Genomic DNA, 18,842 nt, shown 5'->3' with positions numbered 1-18,842 from the left:
GCTGTCTTGATGTCCTGAATCGATTCAAAACATTTTCCTTTCATGGTCATTTTGACTTTGGGGAAGAGCCAGAAGTCACACAGTGACAGATTCGGTGAATAAGGTGTATAAGGATATACCATAAAGCTTTTATTTTAAAAAAAAGTTTTTATTTGACAGAAATTGGCATACCAGAAGCGATGTATGACACAGAGTGTTGTCATGATGGGGAATATAGTAAAGACATGAAAGAGGACTTCCAGAACTGCTTCGGAAAGTGGCAAGAATGATGGGATAAGTGTGTTTGAAGTGTGTGTGTGTGTGTGTGTGTGTGTGTGTGTGTGTGTGTAGGGGGATATTTTGAGGGGAATTAATGGCAATGTTTCTTTTACTGTAATTTTTTTTTATTTAAACATTTATCATATCTTTTGATCACACCTCGTATGAATACGAGGCCTGACAATTAAGTTTGCAAATTTGTTGCAAGGATGTTGCTAACCTTTTTTGAAATCAGAGGGATTATTAATTATGAAGTTGTACCAACTGGACAAACAGTTAACCAAGTGTACTATTTGGAAGTGCTGAAAAGGCTGCATGAAAAAGTTAGACGACCCGAACTTTTCACCAACAGTTCATGGCTCTTGCATCACGACAATGCACCAGCTCACATGGCACTGTCAGTGAGGGAGTTTTTAGCCAGTAAACAGATAACTGTATTGGAACACCCTCCCTATTCATGTGTTCTGGCCCCCAATGACTTCTTTCTTTACCCAAAGATAAAGAAAATATTGAAAGGAAGCCATCTTGATGAAGTTCAGTATATCAAGGGTAATATGACAACAGCTCTGATGGCCATTCCAGAAAAAGAGTTCCAAAATTGCTTTGAAGGATGGACTAGGAGCTGGCATCAGTGCATAGCTTCCCAAGGGGAGTACTTTAAAGGTGACCATAGTGATATTCAGCAATGAGGTAGGTAGCACTTTTTCTAGGATGAGTTCACAAGTTCAATTGTGTGACATCTTACATATATATTCCCAGTCTTACCAACTTAGTTATGATATAATAAAATACATTTTCTGACATTAGAATTTTGTCATGTTTTCCCCATTAAAATGGGTCTGTGCGTCACTCAGAGAAATATGATCCTAGGGGTTGTGAATAGCACATTTGGAAAACATTTCAACGTAGTATGTCTTTTCTGTGTCAAGTAGGATGTTTTTCTAATGACACCACCAGATTCTCCACATCCTTAACGAAGAAGCGCTGTGGTATATGCTTTCCTTTGAGGGATTCCATCTCTTTGAGTGGATTGTGCACTGTACACTCTATCCTTCCATTTTCTGCTCTCTGGTTTTTGTAGGATCCTGCTGGCTGTAAACATGTCAGTAAGGTGGAGATGCACAGGAGAAGGAGAGAAGAAGTGAGAAAGCACAGGCGCAGTGGCCAGATTGCTTCCCAGTTTCCGAATGAATAAATATGTTTGGGTAAATGGATCAAGTGACAAAAACAAACAAAAAACAAGAAAGAAAACCCCCCTACTTTTCCTGTCTCTTTTCATAAATTAAGATTTCTCCGTTTTACATGACAGTACTTAATTAAGACTTTTATATACGGAATTATAACTGTTTTACGGATAAAATAGAGTTCTATTTTATATATTTGTGTGGGATAACATTGATATATCTGAACACAAATGTACATATAGGTATGTATTTCTGTACAGACATATGCACAAACAAGTACATTTTACATTAAGTAGATATATAGGTTTAAAAAGGAAAAGTGCATATTGGCACTTGCAAGTACAAGGCAAGGTCATATTCTAATTCTATTAACAAATAAAATTACTTGCACTAAGTACTCCAATAAAATGTGGAAATAAGCTCTGAGATGTGTGAGTGTGAGAAAAACAAAATCTCTAGGAAAAGACATATTCCATTGGTCTGAAAACTTGAGAAAAGTGAAATGGAGGTGTGGATGATAAAGAAATGATAGAGCCAAGAAATAATTTAAATTCTATAAAACTCTGGAAGATTTCAAAAACATTCCTAATATCTGCCTTCTTATAGACTTGTTTCCTGAATTCCTTCTCTATAAAGTTTCATGTTAGGCTTTGGAAATGTTTTTCTTTTAAAAATTAAATACGCAAATTAATATAATGGGAGTCTAGAGTGAAACAAAAACCAGTTTAACAATGACAATTAATAAGCACCTGTAACATACATGAGTATTTCTAGAAGTATGTGACACAAGTATGATGAAGATATAGTGTCAGCATTAAAAATCCCTTACAGCTTACTTTAGATAATAGACGTGTGAGGAAGTCAAAACACTTTGTAAATATGGTCTTCTGATCACTTCAGCTGGAACAGATTATTCCTTAGGGTGTGGATGAGAAGTTTTACTCTCTTAAAACTCTAGTTTGTGTCAGTCTGTACTGAATATTTGTACAAAAATAACAGATAAATTGATCCCCTTTCATGCTGCTTTCTCATTTTCTTCATTTATTGAGTCTGTTTAATCTAAAATTTCCTTTCTAACCGTTGCCATTATTTTATCTCTCTGAAATCTCTCCAACCTCTCTTTCTTATCAGGCTGACATATGTCAATCTTGGCCTCCCTCTACATTTCTTGCCCTCAAACCAGCTTTTGGTATTTGTCTCTTTGTTCTGCATATGCTTTCAAAATGAAAAAGTTTTCAACATGTAAATATTGCCTGCATTTCCTCCAGGTTTCTTAATTTTTATTTCATACCTACTGTTTTATCTATGATGTCTTCACTTATATTCTTACATAAAATATCACTTCTCTTCCATTCAATACAGAAGTCTCAATGAGTGAGCTCTATTCTGACCTTGTCTCCCAGGCTTGATTTGATTTGTCACCCTTTCTATTGAGAGAAGACCCGGGGATATGCAAAGAACAATGTACAGGGAGCCCATGTTCTGTTTCTGGCTTTGCCACTAATTCATAGTTGGATATCTGCCCCCTCCTTCTAGTCGTTTTCCCCCATTAATCTCTCTAGCTTAGATCTTTTTTAATTTTTTAAAATCAATGCACACTTTCTGTAATAGTGAACTAACATAGAGATTTATAAGAAGTAAATTACAAGTAGTTTCTATTCTGTTCTCAACCCCACCCAAATTAACTGATTTTTCCATTTGTTTGTGTACCCTTCTGAAAATATGGCTACATTTGTACAAATTTGTATACACATAAATATACATATGTAGGGCTTATTTTTGCTTTTCTTAATCAAAATGTCCTCTTATTAGCTCTTTTTATTTAAAACTTGGGTATTACCTCATGGCAGTAAATATATAGATCCATTTTACTTTTAAAAATCATCTAATTTTCTTTGGGATATATGCACCAATTATTGACTGTTTCCTATTGATAGATTTTTGGGTTGCTTTCAGCTTTTCATCATCATATGTAATATATAAGGATGCAGTATACTACTGATTCTATGTCATGTTGGTTCCCCAATGTAGAATTTTTGTTTGTATATGGTTTAATAAACATTAGCGAATAACTTATAGCAGTCTCATTTCTAAGAGGAATGGATGAAGTGAGTGTCATCAGTTCTGCCAAGTCAGCTAAAGTCCACTTGTCCACTTTCTCTCTTCCACATATTTGTTGACTACTTCTCTGTGTTCCTTCTTCCATTTTCTTTGCCCTATGAATCAATGGCATTATTCTTTTCGTGACATTTGCCATTGTCTTAGACTTTGGGGCGTGAGAGAAAATAAATGCATGTAGTTAGCTCCCATGTTTAATTGGAACTTCCCATTCTCTCTGTATCTCACTTGAATCAGGCTTTTCTCCTTATCTCACCATTGAAGTCGTTCTTTTAAAATTTGTTTATGATCTCCATTTTGCCAAATCAGTAGTTAATTCTCAATCTTCATCGTCATTGCTATCCATATAGCATAAGAGAGAATTAACCACTCTTTTTGGATTAATAACATATTTTCCCCTCAAGAACACCACCTTCTCCTTGTTTTCCTCCTACTTTATGATCTTGCCCTTCTGGTCTCCTATTCTGGTTTTGTTTGTTTGTTTGTTTGTTTTTTTTCCCAATCTTTACTCCGAGGGCATGGTCCTGACACCAGGCCAGGCTTTTTGGTGTTTAAGCTGGATGCCATGAATGTTACTGAGATTTTAGAAGATATTTCCAACCTGGCAGGGCCAGAACTCTGATATCCTCTACTAGTGTATTTCCTGCAAAATTGTTATTATTATATCTCCATTCCACCGTTAACTTTCTAGTGGCCTAAGGTGGTCTCATTTTGTGCTTCTATAACCTATCCCTCAAAAATGGGCCTAAAAGTACCTCACATGAATTTTTAGGGTTTCTTGTATACATTAAGTTTCTTCTTTCTGAAGTGCTACTCTGCAAATGTCATCTTCTAACAATCCAAATACTTATCTCTGCCTGTGAACTATTGTGTTTGCTTTGGCTCTGACCTGCAGTCTGGAAATTGTCCCCAGGCTGAGAACGGGATGATTGTGAAGTCATAGGTTTCTCTTTTCTCAATAATAGTCTTGCACACCTATTTCCACTGTATCAAACAGTTTTCTGATGTCTAAATTTATAGTTGTTTATGGCAGAAGGCTTTTAATACAACTTGTTGCTTCACAGGGTTTTCTACATTTATAACCTTATATGTTTTCATTGTTAGAAGATGGATAAGAATAAATGATGTATCAATTTTAGGACATTTTAAAAATTAAAACTAAGCAACCCCCACACATACACACATTACAAGAGAAAATAGTGATAATAAAACCTAAAGTGAGTAAAGCAAAAAAACCACAAAAATAAATCCAAAAGTAGAATTTCTGAAATGATGAAAGAGTACAACTAATCAAGAGGAGGCAGTATTTGTAAGAGTAAGGATGAGAAAGTACAATTAGCCATAAATACAGGAGAAATTAAATGGACCATAGGAGACTACTACAGGTAATTCTAGGGAAGAAAAATAAAAATGTAGAAAAAGTGAACAATTTCTCACTAACACATCTATGATCAAATTGATTAAGAAGAATTGGAAAATTGACCAATAACTCTTGAAAATATTTTTAAAAACTATCTAAATAAGAATCTACCACTGGAAAAACACAAAGATCAAATGGGTTCATAGATCATCCCAGGGATATGTAATCCATTTGAAGCATGGAAAAATGTGAAAAGTCTCTAATACATTTTATAAAGCCACCTTTCCTTTGCACTGGGGCTCTGCATGTGCCCTGCCTTCTACCAGACAAGTGAGGGTAGGGACTTGCAAAGTGGAAACAAGCACTGGGAGCTGTCAGGTATGCAGCAAAAACAGGGACAGGACATGGATTCTGTTTGGTTGTTGGTGTGGATGGGACCCTCTCAGGTCCCAGCCCTGTGTGGATGCTGAACGATAATGCAGGCAGCAACAGGGTTCCCACTAGGACTGTCCCAGTGTGTGGGTAGACATTTCTCTTAGCTGCAGAGCTTCTTGCTGTGCGTTCTCCATGCCTTGTTTCCTGGTACTCCAAAATATTCTGTAAGCTTTTTAAAACCACATAATCTCTTTCTGCCTAAACCTGTGAAGATGAATTCTCTGATGTGCAACGAATTGCCCTGACAAATGCAACTGTTACGGGACATTTTGCAGAGGAACTACTCAGTATGAAAAGGATTTTTGGATTTATTGTCCAGATAGCGTAATGGGAAGAGAAAAATAATCTGCCAGAGTTATTTTAGGGCCCTCAAACCCAGACCACTGTGTGCCAGAAATCATGACCATTAGGGTGATCTTCCAAGGATTCTTGAAGAATTGTGCACTGAAACTTATTTAGGGTATTTAGCTGCTAGGAAAATTAAGGATTAGGTCGTCATTGGTAACTGCTTTTATGCTTCGTTCCTAGACAGAAAATTTTCTTGAGGAATTAAACTTGAGTGATGTTTAATGGTACAGCAGTAGTCAGGGTAGGAAAGGGTACTGGGAACAATAGGCAGCAAAGGAGGATGATGAGAGAGGCACCAAAAGCAATGAGAAATGGCAGATGACTAAAGTCAATTTTGCCTACATCAAAAGTTAACCCAAAATGGGATTGCATCCTTTTATTCCAACCATAGTTTTCTAGTATGAGGAAAAAAAAAGTCATCCTTTTCTATGTATAATTTCAATAAATAAAGTACAAGTATAATAATAACAACTGCTACATTTATTGAGTACCTGCTATTCAGTAAGCCTTGTTCTAGCCATTTTTAATGTATTATTTTTCATCCTAACACTAATCACACAAAGCAAGTACTATTATCGCTATTTTGTTTATGAAGAAACTGCATCTCAGAAAGGAGAAGTATCTTGATGCAGGTCACATAGTTAATAAACATTGGGGGGGGGTAGCAATTTGACCTCAGGTGTGTGCTCTTTAGTAGCCCTGGTTAATATCACTCTTCCATAAAACCACACTGCAAACTGATAGCTGAAGAAGCTATCAGAGTGATCAGAGTGGTAAGGAAGTGAGTCAGAATTTGAATTCTGTCTGCCAAGCTCCCAAGCCCATTTTGTCTCAAAGGATGTGCCAACTGAACATCGAAAAGTTAAAACAAGAGCAGGGACATGTTGAACCGAAACCTCTGTTACAACAGCCAGCTCCAGGTTAATCTGTGTAGAAGGAGATGATTGATTTTAAATGTTTTTCATCCTGTTTTCTTGGCTCTATCATACCCAGCCCTTTTGCATCACTTAGGAGTCATTCTAAAAACATGGGAGAATGGCAGAATGACTAAGAGTGAAGTCCTGTGAAGCAGTAGGCTTGTCACCACTAAAGCAGTGAATGATTCCGCAAGGTTCTGTAACGTGGTGTATGTAGAATGAGTGAAAGTAAGAAATGGGCCATTGCTACCAAGAGAAAATGAAGTGACCACAAATAGGTCATACCAAAGACTTATTTTATAAAGACAGCTTTAACAGGGGTAGAGTTGTTAGCTGTTGGGAAGAAAATAGAGCCACAGGCCAGATTGAGGAATGGCACAATCAGATGATGTTTTATGTGGATTATTTGATAGCTTTGCAACCTAGAATGAGTGGTTGGAGTGATGACCACAACATAGATTTCATGTATTTTCAGCATTATCCATATTTTTGGTTACTAGAATTAGCATAAATGTGGAAACACAAAGTTGTCTGGGAAACTGGGATACATGTCAGGAAAATGTCACTTTTAGAGAATGAAACATTTTCAAAAGTAAAAATCAACCATCTACCTTACTGAATGGAGATGGTTAGTTGATGTGTTGCTGCCCAGACTTAAGAAAGATTATGCTTCATCAAGTTAGATTCATTATAAGGTTAGTACGAAAAGGAAACTTGAGATACCTGTACATTCTTTAATTTTATTGTACCTTGCCTTGCTGAAGAAAGGGTTTTCTGCAGAGAGTAGATATAAAAATTTTCAACCATTTGCTTTATTTATAAAAGCAAGAAATCAGGTTGCCTGAGAAATTCATATAAGATATACAGTATGCATATCTTATGTGAGTAATGCAAAGTATTAGCCAGGAGTTACACACGAGTGTTAAAGATTGGAGCTTTTTTGTTTCTTTGTTTTTAAATCACATTTATGAAGGTATACCATATTTTGCTGTGTATAATGCATGCCCACGTGTTTGACCCAAACTTTCAGGAAAAATATCTTTTGTTTTAATTTTTTAATTCAAATTTTTATTTGTTTAAGTACGTGTTTTTTTGTATTATAAAGGAATTTTAGCATTTATTTTTTAACACATTATTTTTTTTTAATTAATTAATTTATTTATTAGTTTCAGGTGTACAAAACAAGGTAATACTCAGACGTTCATCATTTATATCCCTCATACTGTGAACCCCCCTCCCCCCATCCACTATCCCTCCGACCTCACACTGAACCATCACATTATATATATAAAATTATAGTTGGCATTCATTAATGTTTAGCTTCTGATGTACCATGCCATGATCAGGTATCCACAGTATCCCTGAGGTGGTCTCCCAAATAGGACGCATGTCCATCGGATACCCAACAAAATCTTTACAACATTATAGAATACCTTCCCCAAATTAATTTTCAAAAAAAAACCCTGAGGCCATCTTGTGGTTACCAGCTGCTTCCAAATCCCTTCACCTTTCCCCTTATCCCCAACCCCCTCCCACACACCCATCTAACCACTCTCGGTTTTTTCTCTGCGTCCCCAAAACTGTCTCTGATTAGTTCATTCACATAGTCTTTTCTTTAGATTCCATATATAAGTGAGATTATATGGTACTTGTCTTTCTCTTTCTGACTTATTTCACTTAACATAATGTTCTCTAGATCCATCCATGTTGCTGCAAATGATAAGATTTCTTTCTTCTTTATGGCTGCGTAATACTCCATTGTATAAATGTACCACAGCTTCTTAATCTAGTCATCTACCGATGGGCATTTTGGTTGTTTCCATATCTTGGCTATTGTTAACACATTATAGTATAAAAAATTTTATGTAACAATTACAAAACACAAGAACAGATACAAAGCGCAAGAAATTTTATGTGCCAGTAACAAATTTATGATATTTATACATCATAGTAAGCCAAGAACTCTTTGTTGTCGCAAGTCCGTACTAAGTTCAACAAAACCGATGATCATATTCCAGGGTACTATTTTGCATGTGGATATCATTGTTGATTTCTAGAGTTACACTTTTAACTCATAAGCATAAATGAAAGAATTAAAAAACATATAGGTACAGAATTAGTACTACCCATGTATAATGCACATCCTTATTTTTCCCTCACAAATTTGGGCAAAAAAGTATACATTATACATGGCAAAATATGGTAATTTTTATACAATAAAGTGCACTTGTTTTAAGTATAAAATTTGATGAGTCTTGAGTAATTTATGAACCTTGTAATTGTCACCACAATCAAGATATAGAACATTTCTATCACCCCAAAAGTTTCCCCTGTGATCTTTAGTCTCTTAAAGAGCACTGAGAAGGTCTCATTCATTCACTCATTCACTCAGTAATTCATTCAGCACATTTATTGAGCATCTCTATGTATCAGACAGCATTTAATTGTTTGAGATATAAATAAAGACAAAAAAGTTCCAAGCCCTTCATTGAGTTTACATCATAATCTGGGTAGCTAGACAATAAACATAATAATAAAAAAAATGTTAGATTTTAGAAGGTGGTAAGTGCTGTTGGAAAAAAATGAAGCAGAATAAATGAAATTGGGAGTAGTGGTGGCAGAGAGAGTTGGATTTTAAATAGGGTGGCCATGAAGTCCACGTTGATAAGGTGATATTTGAGAACATCCTGTAGATGAGGGAGAGAGTCATGGAAATATCTTGGCTTGAAAGATTACTGCAAGAAAAAGGGAAACTTGATGCAAGGACTCAGGAATGAACAAGAAACCACACCCCACAGCTCATACTAACCAGTAAAACAAGAACGTTGTGAAACTGGCATACAGCACAAAACTAAGTTCTGATTGTTTGAATATCAACTAGTTCAGGCTCATATGTTCTAAGATAAAAATCATAAACTCATTTAACAGGACTCACAGTCTCCAAAGTCCACTAACTGGTTGAACAACGTGCCTAGTTTGCAAATTTTCACCAATCTCTGGCTTTTGCTCTAAAACCAAACTATGACTTATCCCAGCCTCTAAATTCATGACTTCCCCCTTTTTAGATACTTCATAGACTCTGCCAAGGCAGTACTTTCTCAAGTACTACCCCCCAAGCTACTACCCCTCTGACAGCTGTTACAATACCATTGACTAGCTTCCTTATGCTATATTACACACACACACACACACACACACACACACATAATTATAGTTGACATTCAGTACTTTTATGGAGGCTTCATGAAGTCTGAAGCAGGAAAGTGCCTGGAATTTTAAAGTGACAACAAATGATTCAGGCTGAAGCTACATGAGTGAAAAGGAGTATAGTGGGAAATAATGTGAGAGGCAGACAGTTACATCATGGAGAGCTTTAAAGGCCATTTTAAAGATTTGATGTTACTCTAGGTGACAAGTGAGACACTGGAAGATTTTGAGAAGAAAAGTGGTATGACCTGACTTCATTTTAAAAGGTCTCATTCTATTTGCTTCATTTCGAAAGGTCTCATTCTAGTTGCTGTATTGGGAATAGATATCGGAAGACAATCTTGGGAGAATTAATGGCATGGTCAAGAAATACCAGAGGTGATAATTAATTTGACTTGAATGATAAGAGGAAGACCTCTGAGCAAAAAGTGGGAGAAAAAAATGCTCCTAGAGAAAGTTCTGAATCAGAAAAGAGATTAGGAGCTGAGAAAAGAATAGGGGTTGGGTGACTGGAGTTTAGTGACGGCGGCACTGTTGGTTTGAAATAAAATTACAGAGAAAGGAAGAAAGAACTTACTTGTCCTTGTAGGATTTCTTGCTAAGTACAATGAGAAGACATCTAAGGATTTTTTTTTTATTATTAATTTCAGGTGTAAAAAACGATGTACTAGTTAAACATTTACACCCCTCACAAAGTGATAACCCCCCTCCCCCAGTCTCCTACCCCTCTGACATCGTACATAGCTGTTACAGTTCTACTGACTCTATTCCTTATGCTGTACTCCACATCCTGTGACTATATATATATATATATATATATATATATATATATATATATTAAATTATAGTTGACAGTATCATTCAGCTTCAGCTTCAGGTATACAGTGCGGTGGGCATCTAAGGATATTAAGTAGGGGAAAATAGTATGTCAGGAAGGGCACTGCTTTCTGTGTGGAGAATGAATGGGAAGAGTACAGTCAAAGAGACTGGTTAGAAGGCTCCAGAAATATCCTAAAAAAAAAAAAAAAAAGAAAAATGATTGCATGGAGGAAATGTTGGTAGATGTAAGTAATGGACTGAGCCATTTTTGGAGACAAACTTCAAAGGACTTAGTGATTAGTTATGGGAATAAAATTACATTGGGAATTGCAAAATCTTCCACTGAAGAATCTCATAATTTGTGTGTCTCTCTAGTTCCTTGTTCTTTTGGAGTCTTTCCAAATAAATGACACTATTTATGATATCAAAGCTGATGCTTTGATTCTCAGTTATTTGTTCATATTGAGAACCTCTTGAAACATAAAGAATAGAATTCAGTATACAACTGAGAAGGATGCATTCAATTAGTCAAAAAGAAAATGGATAATGAACAGAGACTTCCTCTATTAAAAAAAGCAAACCTTAGAATGCTACTTTAAATTTTTTTCACTCATAAGAAAGAAATATACTAACTCAACTTAAGGATTTATTGTACAATTCATTCAGCATAGTATCCCAAACAAAGTAATATCCTCTCTACAAACAGAGTCATTACTAAAAATTTCTTCTTTGACTTTAGATGTTTTTCTAATTAATTTAAGTATTATTTAAAGTTTAGATCCGTAGTGGTGTATAAGATGAAAAATAATATTCCTTATTCTTTTACCCTGGATTTCACTTGAGTTAATACAGTACCTTAGCAAAACCCTAAAAACAAGCAAACAAACAAACAAACAGTTTTACTTGTTTAATAAAACTGCATTTTAGCTTCTCTAGGCATTTTATTTCTATCAAAGACTCAAGATAATGAACTGTTCATTCTCTCATTTTCCTCTATCTTTGCAAGAAAGTGAAAAAAAAAACAAAAACATCTTGTACTAAGAAAAGGATATAGAACAGGCAGACACAATATAACTGTTGCTGTGCCCTTTAGTTTTGTCTTCAAATTTAACTCAACCCAATTCCAGGAGAGATCATCTCCCTAGAAATCTAAGAACCACCTAAACACTATTTACCCAGATTCATGAGTCTTTTTACACGTCTAACACTATGGAGAATCTAGTTTACGTCCTTTTAAAAATGTACTTTCTTGAACTTAGTTTTAAATTTATTCTTAATTTATTCTCTATGAAACCATAATAAAGGAGCAGTTGAAGAAGGAAGAGATTTTTTTAAAAAATGGCAGAGAAATAGGTGTTTACACTATCAAGCCTAGTGCATATTTAAATACCAGAAATAATTTGTGGGAGAAGTCAAGAAAAGAGGAAAAATATGATTCTGATGGTGGGAATAATTATTCATATTTTCATAAAGACAGACATCATCAAGCAATAGTGCATTCTTATTATCTGTCATTTTTATTTCAGCTAGAAAATAAAAACCAAATCGACACATATTTTTAAAAGCCAAAGGACAAAGGACTTGAAAGAACAGATTAGATATCTTTGTTTCTTGGTAAGTTTTTGAAAGTTAGCTGTAACTTTTTTGTTGAGGGGTAGTTAAAGCCTGAAGTAGAAGAAAGGCAATCAGGGCTTTTTATGTCAAACTTCTCTGAAAGCTCTAACGTTAAACTCTGCACCTCATCCATCATTACAAGGTTAAGGAAAGGCAAAGTCTTGTTGAGCTGTATTGGCAGTGATTTCTAGTAGGACCACCAATACTGAGTAGATGTCACTGAGTTGACAATGAGTTTGAAAGATCAGTTTCACAAGAAGCTAGTCAGTCACAGTCAAGGTAAGATACTGCAGGAGGTTAGGGGTTAGCCGTAGTGCAGGCATACTATTTACCTAAATCCCAAACTCTGAAGGGTTCCCAAAGCACTTAGGTAAAAAGTTAGGTTAACCTAGGAGCAAAGTCCATCTCAATTTCAGTGTATCTGCTTCTTAATGTAGCTCAAGTATCAGATGTCAAACGTAGCCCTAATATCAGGTGTCAAATTCTTATCTTGAGGGTCACCTAATCAGCAGTAGCAGCAGCCTCCACCCCACCCACCATGGTACTTGTTAAAAATACAAACTCTTGGGCCCCACCCCAAACCCGAGTTAGAAACCCTGGGGCTCAGAGAGCACCATTCTGAGACCAAAAATCTGTTAAAATGGATTTTCACAAACCAGGTGATTCTCAGGCAAACTAAAGTTTGAGAAACAATCACACAGAAATAGTTTTCAACTTTGACAGCCTTAAAAAAACAAACAAATAAAGAAAAAGCAAATACTGATTCATTGATCTCAACCTCAGAGGCTTTATTTGAATTGTTTTTGGGTGCAGCCTGGGTATTGAAATTAAAAAATCACCCAAAAAGGTGACTCAAAGTTCAACAAAGGTCAAGAAAGAAAAATTTGGGTCTCCCAGGAACCATATCAATTCAATGGAGCTGGCCACCTAAGTCATTGTAATTATTGAAAGAGTAATTAAGTCTCTATCCACACAACCCCCACACAAGCCCAATTTACACCCCTTCCTCGTAAACAACATGGATGCAGAAACTATGCAGAATGTGACTCTTTGAAAAACTGTATAATTTCATGCAAGCCCAAACAAGAAAGGTACTAGAATGCCAAAGGTCTTCAGGACTCTTTCTGAATCAGTGCTTTTATTCTCCCCGGTGCATTTTTCCATTCCAACTTAATGACTCAGTACTGAGTCTATTCTTGGTGTCCGCGTTGAAGTGCATTAATAGGTTTTCTCACATGATGGCTTTGTGGCTTTCTGGAATATAGGGAGTCACTTTTCAGTTATATTCTATTTTGCATCTAGGAAGTCTGGCACTAGATAAAATGATTCATCCTTCTAAGTTTTTACTTAAAATATTAAATTACACCACAGTCTATCATATTCTGTGACACTCCTTTTCTCTCAGAGGTGACTGTCAGTTTTCACAGCCTTCCTTTTTGTTCATACTCTCGAATTTATATTTGTTTCGACTGTCCATGGTTCTACTTTTAATGCTTCTTTCTTTCAGGTGATAAAATCACAGGGTTTTATTGATTGTTTCTAACATGAATGGCTCAGCTATTCGTACAGACACATTTGCTTCATTTCAAAAACACTTTTGGAAATGCAGTTTTGAGAAGTGATGGGATGGCAGCAGATATTTGGAGATGTAGTGGATCATATGTGTATAATGCAATAGCCTCCTTTCCCGTCTGAAATTTCCAGTGGAGCTTTTGAGAATATATAGAAGAGCCCTTGGTTAGCCGGATGACTAGTTCCCTTAAAAAGTCAGTTCCCTTAAAAAAAAACAAATAGCATTATTTAGTGCTTAAGATATAAACTGTGGAGCCAAACTGTAAGAGTGGGAGTTTGAAGTTCAGGTTTGCCATTTACCTAGCTATATGGCCTTAGATAAAATATCTTTTATTGTCTTTTATTTTTCATCTTTAAATTGGTGACAAAAATTACACTTTCTTATGTTAGCCTGCTGGATTAAGCCAGTTAACACATGTAAAGCACTTCGATCAAGGCTTTTCAGATTGTAAGGTCTCAGTAACTTTTTTGATGTGTGTAAAGATCTTGCTATTTTCACGTTCAGATTCATTAACATATTTTTAAGTTGTAAACGCTAAACAATACAATGAGGCTACCTATGAACTCAAAGTAGATTGCAATCATTTATATATCATTGAGAATTTTAAAAGCAAGTACAATAAAATATCTTGATTTTTAACTGATGCGTCCAAGATTAACTTCCTTGTTCTTGTGGTGGGCTAGTCACTGTTTGATTTCCTCCATGCTCTTCACTACTTCCCAGACAGATGTGACCCTCCTGTGAGGCAGCAGGGAAGGGGAGAGGTGATAAAGGGAGGTGATAAAGGGATAGAGAGGTGATACAGTTCTGCCTTTGATTTTAAGCACATATTATGGGTAGAGTAGTTACTATAATAGATATTTAAATACCAGTGGTAATAACTGAGAATCATGTCTTCAACAAGAACAGAAATTCATGGCTGAAATTATATCCAAAGTATCAAGTCTATCTAATTATATGGAGTGAAAAAAAAATGAGAACACATTTCTTGCGTATGTTGTAGTTCAGAAAAATCTTCTAATGATAATATTTTTTTATTTTTAGATTATGATTTATTAGTCATTTTTATATATTATTTTATTTAATCCCCCAACAATAATGTGAGGACAGAGACAAATATATCATATTCATAGGAAAGGGCAGTTCCAGGACTGACCATCACCAGCTCTGTATTGTCACTACCATTTTCAGTAAATGCACCAATGCTAGGAGCATTGGTGGTCATGAGATATTAGTCTTAGGAATGTGTAGAGATATCAGGATATCTAATTAGCATTAACATTAATGATTTTACACACACACACACACACACACACACACACACACATACACGGTGCCAAAAAAATGTATGCACATATTAAGAAAGGAAAACTGTATTACAATTGTAATACTCAATATATACCAATAATAGAAGATGAATACAAGTCACATTTGACTTCTGCAATTACAAGAGGTGCTCAAAGTGGTTACCATCAGCATCCAGACACTTCTAATTACAGCAAACTACTGCTTGAGCAATGTTGAGCAAAGTGTCCACTTGTATATGTTTTTTTTGGCACCCCCGGTATATCTTATTATTTATAGTTTGCTATTAAATGATATATTTAAAATATTATGACAGTATGAGCCCTTCTGAAAAGTCAAGAGAAACATTTGTATTATTCAAAAGAAACTTTTAAAGTTTTTGCTTCTAACAGTTTTGAAGTATTTTCGGTGGTTGCATACATTTTGAAGGAAAAAAAATGTTGATCTTAGTGGGGAAAGTATCACAAACTTAAAAAGGGTAACTGAACAAAATAGCTACTTTTGCTCCCAGAGTAACTAAGTAAATTTTAATTATATGTGTGTATACATATATGTATGCATGACACATGTATGTGTATGTATGATACATATATGTACCGTGCACACACATCACACATGCATGTGTAACATACATGCATATATAGTATCTAAGAATATGTGTATATATGTTTGTATATGTACGTATATGTATATGTATATATGTATGTATATGTATTTTAATCTATCTATACACACACGAGTGTCGTGTGTGTGTGTATCCTATGTATATAAACATATACTTAGATATTTCATAGATATTTAAAACTGGTAGTTATTGCTTCACTTTATTACTCCTTTAAAAAGAAAAGATTTTGGAACAACTGATGTTTGGGTTTTCAATGGATTTTGTATGGCGTGTGAATCATATAACTGGTATTTGAAAAGAGAGGAGGGATAAATGAAGAGTGATTGTTTCCTTTATAGGCATGTGAGGGAAAAAAGTCAAAGAAACATAAAAACTTGACCATGGAAAAGACTAGGATCATGTACCATATATGATGCTAATTTTGTAATTGACTGGTGGGTCCAAAGGACCAGATCACTTGGCTATGGAAGTCAGATAGAGCTATCCCAAAGAGGAGAATTGTTTTCAGTTTTATTGGCAAGAGGTTCATTGTGGGCAGGATTAAGGCAGCAGGATTTACATTGTGAGAGTCAACAATAAAAGTGGGGAAAAAATGCCTTTAGCTGATGAAAGTATTGTCCAGATATCAGGAGTTGAGAAATCTAATGTCATTGATGATGATGGTGAATTTCTCTTGGCTATTTAGGGAGGTCAACATTCAAGGCAGGGATTCGTTCAGGTAAGGGAGAGTGTGGATCCTTTGGGCTAGTTGAGTCGCAGTGATGGTGACCAATAAAAGAGAACTTTGACCAACAGAATCAAAGTTATCAGCATGGCAGAAAGATGTGAAGATTGTGCCAAAACCCTATGAGTCTGATTTCTGAGCTCCTGAAACATAAGTACCTAAGAAACCCCCAGAATTAGCTTAAGTGCATTTTGATGGGAACTAAGTTTTGCCATTTGGTTGTTTTCATGATAATTTGGGCATTAAAAAAGAATTAAAACCTTTATTTGTATTCATAGGTTTGTAGGCCTGTGCCATAGAAACTGTGGAGGGATGGGGCCACAGGTCCCAGCAAAAAAGCAAAGGAACAAGCTTTCTCAGTTCTAGTGAGCTTTGTAAGTCTTGTGGAGCACACAACATTTTTAAAGTTAGTTTCGTCTAGAATGTAGGGCTCTGGCTGTGCACGATCATTTGGCTACTACTGGAATAACTAGGAAAACATACAGAAAACATGGATACTCTTCTTCAACTTACCTTTAGCATTTTTATGTATTTATTATAACAACATAATAATTTAAGAGATGACAACATGAGGCCTGGAGACATTAGATTACTTGTTCAAAATTTCAAATTAGTTAAACTAAATGTTAATAAAAGTATCTTAGAGAAAGGAGTATAAAGAACTTCTTATCTAATTTTTAGATTCTTCTCTAATGTTACAAAATAATTTCCAGTTAGTCACTAAGACATTGTTTCATTATTGAAATAGATAATAACTACAATTTATATTATTTTTCTTCTGGAAATGTGTCCAAAGGTAAGAAAATAAATCTTCTAAATAAAACTTAACTTTATTTTCCATAGTCTTAGGTTAGGGAATATGGAACAGGTAACCAGGACCATTTTTAGCTGAGATGGGCAGGAAGATGATTGGACTAGCTGTTGGCCTGATACATTCCAGAATTCTTCTAAGAGATCCTCACATACCCTGGAGCTTCTCTGTACAGCTATTCCCCTCTAAGCCTTACAGGGTATTTTCAGGGGATCTGGATTAAATAGAATACCTAAAGCATAGCACAAATTCCTGAGAGAATCTCAGCCACAATTTGACTGGTCTCCTGGTCTTCATTTCCTAATCTCATTCTGCTTTAGTTAATTCCCTTAAGGACGACACTGCTAGAAAAAATCCGATTATGTACTAGAAATACCTCTCTCTCTCTCTATCTCTCTTTCCCTCTCCCAACCTTCCTTTCCTATTAAGAAAGAGTTTGACAAGAAGTACAACCCAACCCCATATGGCACTGCATCCCGGGGAGGAACTTGGCCAGTTATATAAAACCAAACACTTCATCTACCTGAGAGAAGTGGCTATTCTATTCAAATTTAGTTAAAAGCACAGACTGCACAACACACCCAGTGATCCAGTGATCCATCTAAAAAAGAAGGACTGAAGCCTAAATTCCAGATACCAGAGACAAACTGTCAGCCTTGCCTACAGGATACCTTGTTCTTTGAGCTTTGTTTGTGTTGTTTTGTACAGAGAATTTTCTGTACTAATTTGTTGTGATTATAAAAACAGTATCAAGACAGCTTACATTTGTTTTTATTTTGTATTCCATATCTCTCTTCCTCAGAAACTTGGGGTGTGAGGCCCAGTACCTGCTTAGAATGGCAGTAGTTTTATAGAATGGTTGTATGTTCTTGGAGTTATCGCTTTCTTGATAACTCGCTATTTCTTTCCTCTTTCCTCCATTTGACAAATATTTACCGAGTAATACTATATGTCAGGCATAGTATTAGTTATTTAGATTTTCTCCCCTAAGAGAAACATAGTTATTGTACTAACCCCTTCCAGACCTAACAACATATGATCCATTTTGGTCCAAATTTGGGATGATTCCCTTTTCCATAGAGATGTCTTTTGGAATATTCTGTTAAGTCACTATACAGTGGATGGATATCTTCCTCCTCAGCCTTTTTCCTTTTGCCCACTAATCATCAGCTGGAAGTTCTCCAAGTTGCTATGTTTCTAAGATATAGTTTTATTTTATAGCTCTCTGAAATGAATCCTTCCTGTATCTCTTTGGGATGAAAAGTAATTAACTCTGTTTTTGTTTTCTTACTTCTTTAACTTTTATTGTTCAGTTTCCCTAAATCCAACAGAGAAACAGAAATATGCGTCTGGTTCTTTGTTGATGATTTTCATATATGCAGATAAAGCTTCCTTTTGTGCATATAGCAACTCCGCCTAGCTGAGTGCTAATCACTTTGAACTTCCTAGCTGCTCAAAATAATTCTTGTTGTAAGTATTTACAATTTCGAGGAAATCAGATAAATAACGTTTATGCTCTTCATATTTGTTTTTGTAAGTGTGTC

Source organism: Rhinolophus hipposideros (genome assembly GCF_964194185.1).
Source record: "Rhinolophus hipposideros genome assembly, chromosome: 3".
NCBI lineage: Eukaryota > Metazoa > Chordata > Mammalia > Chiroptera > Rhinolophidae > Rhinolophus > Rhinolophus hipposideros.
Note: the sequence above shows the minus strand (reverse complement) of the source record.